This window comes from Megascapheus bottae, chromosome 3, assembly GCF_031878675.1.
Source record: "Megascapheus bottae isolate mThoBot1 chromosome 3, mThoBot2.hap1, whole genome shotgun sequence".
Taxonomy (NCBI): Eukaryota; Metazoa; Chordata; class Mammalia; order Rodentia; family Geomyidae; genus Megascapheus; species Megascapheus bottae.
The window spans coordinates 67,805,007-67,811,006 of NC_143511.1; positions in this window are offsets into that span (position 1 = coordinate 67,805,007).

Genomic DNA, 6,000 nt, shown 5'->3' on the forward strand with positions numbered 1-6,000 from the left:
GCTCAGCTTTCTTTTTGTTTTTGCTTAATACTATACCCTAGAGATAGTCTTAAGATATAGATTACTTTTTTCTTTTTCAACACCGGTATAATAACACGTGGCTGTGCCATGCTTAGTCAGTCCCTCATCAAGAAGCACTTAGTATGTCTCCAGGTATACTGAGATATTAATAATTCTACAATGAATACCCTTCAACACCCCTGAGTTCCTGAGCTACGGTGAGTAGGTAACTTAATAGTCCTTGCAGAGGGCATTCTTATTTACACATGAAATTACCTACACAGTATGTTGACAATTGCTGGGATACCTTCTGATCTAATCATTGACAATGTTATCTTACTGTTTTTAATCTGCATTTTTCTTTTTATGAGTAACGTTGTCACCATATATTTATAGGTCATCTGTATTTTTATTTCTGCAGACTATCTAGATGTCCTTTGTCTTTTCTTCTATTTGGTTGTTGGTCTTTTACTTCCTGATTTCTAAAAGTCCTTTATGTATGAAGGATATCAACACTTTTTCTGTGACATAAGTTATGAGTTGTGGCACATTTTAGTTGTCTTAGAGCTTTGATTACAGTGCTCTTTTGCCATATATAAGAATTCGACTTTAAGGTATCAATATAGTGGTTCCATATTTTGAGCCAGTTACAAAGCTCTCCTTTATTCTGAGGGTTTGTGCCTTCAAATTCATTTTGAAATCTTGTTCTGAGGCCCCATCCTTGAAGCAAAAAAATTCAGCCTGAGGTTGAATGTATTTTCCCTTTTTTAACAAGAGGAGCTTATTGAGAAATGGATAATACCTTAAAATGAATTCAAATAGGAAAAATTAAACCTCTCTCTCAGTAAACTCAGAATATGGCTCCACTTAAGAGTCATTTCAATTCCCTGACATTCTGACACAAAGAAAAGGGAAGACCTAGACTCTACTAGGTCTGAGATAGATCAATCTCTTCTACACTGATCCTTAGCTTACCAAACTAACAAAATACACACCTCTGTGCTAGATGAAAAAGAAATGGCCACAGAGGGAGGAAGAAGAAAAAAAAAAAAGGAAAGGTGCATGTTAGTCACTTTCCCATTGCTGTAACAATTCTCAAGAGAATCAGTTGCAACAAGGAAGGATTTATTTTGGCTAATGATATTGAGGGTATCACTGTAAGGTTCTTTTAAGGACTGTGGTGAGACAGACTATTACTGGGAGCCCGCCGCAAATGAAACCTACCTCATGGTGGCCAGGAAGCAAAAAAAAAAAAAGCAAGAGAAGATGGAGTTAGAGCACAATATTCCCTCAAAAGGCATGCCCCACTGACATGGCTTAGTTTCTCCCAGCCAAATTCCCTCAGGAAATTTTCTACCACCTCCCAGCAGTGCCATTAGCTGGGGTCCAGGCCTTCAGCACGCAGACATTTGGGGATGGGAGGTCTCTCGAAACCCTGCTTGAGCTGCCCCTGAAATAGTTTTCTTCACCTCTAGGATTGCAGGTGCAAGCCACCTCAGAGACTGTTCTCCAGAGTTCTTAATATATACTGCCTGCTCACTGTGGGATGAATATTTTACAAATGGTCTTCATCCTTCTAACCACAATTTAATAGGAGTATTTATTTATCCTGCTACAAATGGTGGCTTAGAAGAGCCTGAAAGACAAACTTGAGATCGGACAGTTGGTAAATGTTAGAGCCTCCAAATTGAGGTATACATTTCAGCAAAGGCAAATTTTTCTTTTACTGAGTCTTCTGTTTTAAGAGTAAAATCTTCCTAGCCAGGCAAGCAAATGGTACATACCTGTAGTGTCAGCTACTCAGTAGGCTGAAGTGGGAGGATTATTTGAAGCCCAGGAATTCAGGAACAACCTGAACCCTATCTTAAAATAGGAGCTTCCTGTGAAAGAAATACTGTAAGCTGGCACTGGTTGAAATACATTTTTTAAAAAAGGAAACAAAACAAGCACACAAACAACAGAAAAGCCTTTCTAGTTTGGTGTAATCTAGATTTTTCTATCTGAAGAATGCCTTTTGTATATGTGCTAGTATGAGAGTTTGAACTCAGGGCCTGGCACTGTGTTGAGCTTTTTCACTCAAGGCTGGCACTGTACCACTTGAGCCACACCTCCACTTCCAGTTTATTTGTGTGTGTGTGTGGGGGGGTTCTTATTCCTGGTTAATTAGAGATGAATCTCACAGACTTTTCCTGACTGAGTTGGCTTTGGACTGCCATTCTCAGCTGCTAGCCTCCCCAGTCATTAGGATTATAGGCATGAGCTATCAGTGCTCAGGTCTGTCAGAATAGTTTCTAGGGAAGAAAGTTTTCCAGAAAAAGTGATGGGGTTCCACTGTGCTCAGGGTTTAAATCACACTGACGGGCACTCAGGAAGATATCTCAACAGGAAAGAGTCTTCTCCACATTTATAGGACATTTAGATGCTATCTAAGAATCATACAAACTGGTACAAATGAGGCTTCGCCCCAACAAGTATGTCTCCAGACTCCTTCAAGCTTGTAAGAGGGAATGTATTTCTTCCACTAAGAAGTTAAGGAAAATCAGTTGCTTGACATGTAACATTTTATTCATATATAAGTGAGAGCCTCTTATTTTTCAATATAATGCAAAATTCAATTCTACTATTGGTGTTAAATTTACACTCCATCAAAAATTCCCTGGCCTTCATCTATTACAACAGTTTATTGTTGGCGTTGTCTCTTGTGGCTTTAAGTACAAATTACCTGAAGGCCTAAAACAAACACTACTACGTAGCTTTTCTCTCTCTCTCTCTCTCTCTCTCTCTCTCTCTCTCTCTCTCTCTCTCTCTCTCTCTCTCTCTCTCTCTCTCCTTTTCTCTCTCTCTGTTTGTCTCTCTCTCTCTGTGTATGCTTTATTTCCAGAAATAAAGCAAACATACAAAAGTCCAATCCACAGAGTCCTGAAGTCAAACACCCAATGGACTTTGTTCTCTACAAGCAAACCCCTTATCAGTCTCTTGCAGAGATTCTAAGACCTCATCTCAATAGCCCAGATTATAAGGCCAACCACTCTCCATGCTGAGTAAGAATCAAATGGACATTCTCTTCTGTCAGCCACCCCTGCTTTGCCAATCCAGATAAATCAATTAATGGGATGCGGGGCTGCTGCCTTGCCTTTCTCTTCCCCATGCTTTGCCTCCCTGAGCTCTCCCAGACCCCTCAGTCCCCTGTTTAATACCATCTAAGAGTCCTTATTTACAAGAGGGCTATGCAGGTGCAGGCATTCAGGCTTGGGCAGTGCAGGGGCATTTGTCCACCCCCCTTCCTGTCCTCCAGGCTCCTCTCTTTTGTGAGACACTTTTCTTCTTTTTGCCTTTCACACCAAAGACACCCCTCAGCAGCTTCATCTAATCGGATTATGCTAATTTGTACTTCATGAACCTAAACAGCATAACCAGATCTGCAGAGGGCTAAGGCCAGGAAGAGAGGGACAAAGATTTTGTCACTAAACCTGCCCCCCACCCCCAGAAGTGAAGAAAAGAATGTAGATCCTGTGTTCAGCCACACAAAGCTGCTCCTCTGGAAAGTCCACAGAGCTCTTGACAATTTAGAGTGCCCAGGAGCATCTGTGTTTGGATAAACAGGGCAGAGCTAGGACCACAGTGAGGACAACGTTTCTTCACATAATGAAGCAAGGCTCCTTGTCATCCTCCTTTCCAATCGGATTGTATTTGCTCTTAGCTAATCAATACGTAAAAGTTGGAACCAGAAGCTACATAGTAAAATGCCACTAACAGTATTTTTTTGGCAACTACTGAAGCAGAATAGCTAGGATAAAGTGACAGAGGAATGAATTCGAAAATGTATCAACGATTAAGCTGGATTCAGGAACTGAGAAAGCACCAGAAAATGAGGCTGGAGGAAAGAAATCACTGCAATGGAAAGGAATAGATCAACTGCATAAAAACAAAACAATCTTTCTTGTTGTCCATCATCCTCTCTTCTCACACATTAGATGAGATGCTATATCCTTGGATAAATAATTGGATCCCAAACCAGAAAGGGTTTTTCAGATCTGTCACCAGGAAGAAGACTTTAAAAGGACCATGAAGAATAGACACCATGTCACAAGAACCTTTGATTGTAAAGTCAATTCTGACCCATTAACTCCCAGCTTCGGTGTAGTCTTAAATCAGGTTAACTGAAAAGGTCCTAGGTGACCATGCATCCAGGTGACATTTGAACTGGAAATCTGTAACCCACTTGAGGAACATAAATATTCTTGGATAAAGACGGCTCATTGAGAGCTCTGTTCTCACCATGGGACTGCTTGTCTGAAGATGCTTCTGGCCTTCTCTCTGTTAGGGAACTGAGTCATGAGGGTATTTGAATAAAGAGCTGAAAACAACCTCAACAGATAAATCACCTTTAATGGAAAGTGTGACCTTCCTCAGGGAACTCAGGCACACTGGGGGGGGGGGAGTGGACTTTGACATTTTGGGGATTGCAAATTCCTATGACTCCGTCTTTCCTTTCTCCTGCTTTTGTGTCCTAAACCAACTAGGAATGGCACTTTGTGTGCCTTTCATGGATTACCTTCTAACTCATTTTCTATTGTTCCAAGTTTGAGTTGAGTTGCTCTATTCTATTGGAGAAAACTCTCTTTGGAATAGCCTCCAGGTAACATTACTGTCCATTAAGGATGACATTAGCTGCACTGGGTGGGTGAAGTTCTGGAACAGAAATTAGAAAACACCTCAGTGAGCTGATTGCAATTCCTCTGTTCTCTCACTTTCATGTTGGTTGACTCTGCTAGTCAACTTCCACAACCTCCTACAGATGATTCTTTAAAGATAATTTTTATACATATAAAGCTTTATATGGTATCAGAGTATACAACATAAGTAAATAACATAATTTTTTAATAGACTATTTTATACAACTGGTAGGCTGAGGATGTAGCTGGGTGGTACATATGAAGCTCTAGGTTCAGTACCAAATACTTCAATGAAAGAAAATAAAACTGGTATTCTCAAGCCTGTATTTTGAAGTATTGAAACAGACTCACAGATGTCTCCGTTCATAACAGGGCTTCTAATTCCAAATCTTCCTTCCCCTCCACTCTCAGTATGTTCCTCACATAAAGCTAGACGGGACCTTAGGTCAGCAAACCTGTCCTCTCACATTTCAATAGGACCATACACAAAATAATAACTTTTTTTTTTACTATAACAGCCTTTTACAAGGTCTTTATGCATTCATATGAAACTGGGAAAACTAATTGGAATTGCCAAATACGTTACTGAAATTGTTCAACTGGAATGATGTAGACAAGTCTTTGATAAACCTCAGCTCTCATTTAGCCTGGAAATTTCCACATGGTTATACCAATTAATGTTTCATCTCCTGGTCAAGACATTAATAAGTGCTCTGAATTGATGTCTCTCACCATCCTTATGTCTATCCCGCTTCCCCTTACTGCCCTGCCTGATTGGCACTCGGCGTTTTTGCTAATTAGATCCTAAGCTGGTTATTCCCTGGGGTGATAAAGCCTCAGCAGTTGGAGACACCTTCCCTGGAGACTGTCTGCCACACACCTGTCTCTGTCATAGCTCATAGAGGAACGGGTTTCTCCTTTTCCAGAGCTCTCATTCCCTCAGGGATCTTTCACTGAGTTCCTGTTTCTGATCTGAGGGACCCTTGTAATTCACAGTTCATTTACAGAGCTGAAAAGACTAACTATCTGGAAATTAATGAATGATGGAGGGCTTCTCAGTCAATGCTCACTCATTTAACACAGACACCTCCCCACCCCTCCTCCCAAATAGGAAAAATACAGGGTGACATTCTTGCAATGACAGTCCCATCGTGAGAAGAAAAGTGTATTTCATTTCTGCTCTTATTCTTTTCCTCATCCTTCTTTTTAAAGCTAATATATATGTATTCTTGTAATTTCATAGCTTCTGATTCTGGTTGAGATGAGAACTGGAATTGCAGAGGGTCAGAGATGTAAGATTTCAAACAATCCTAAATAATATCTT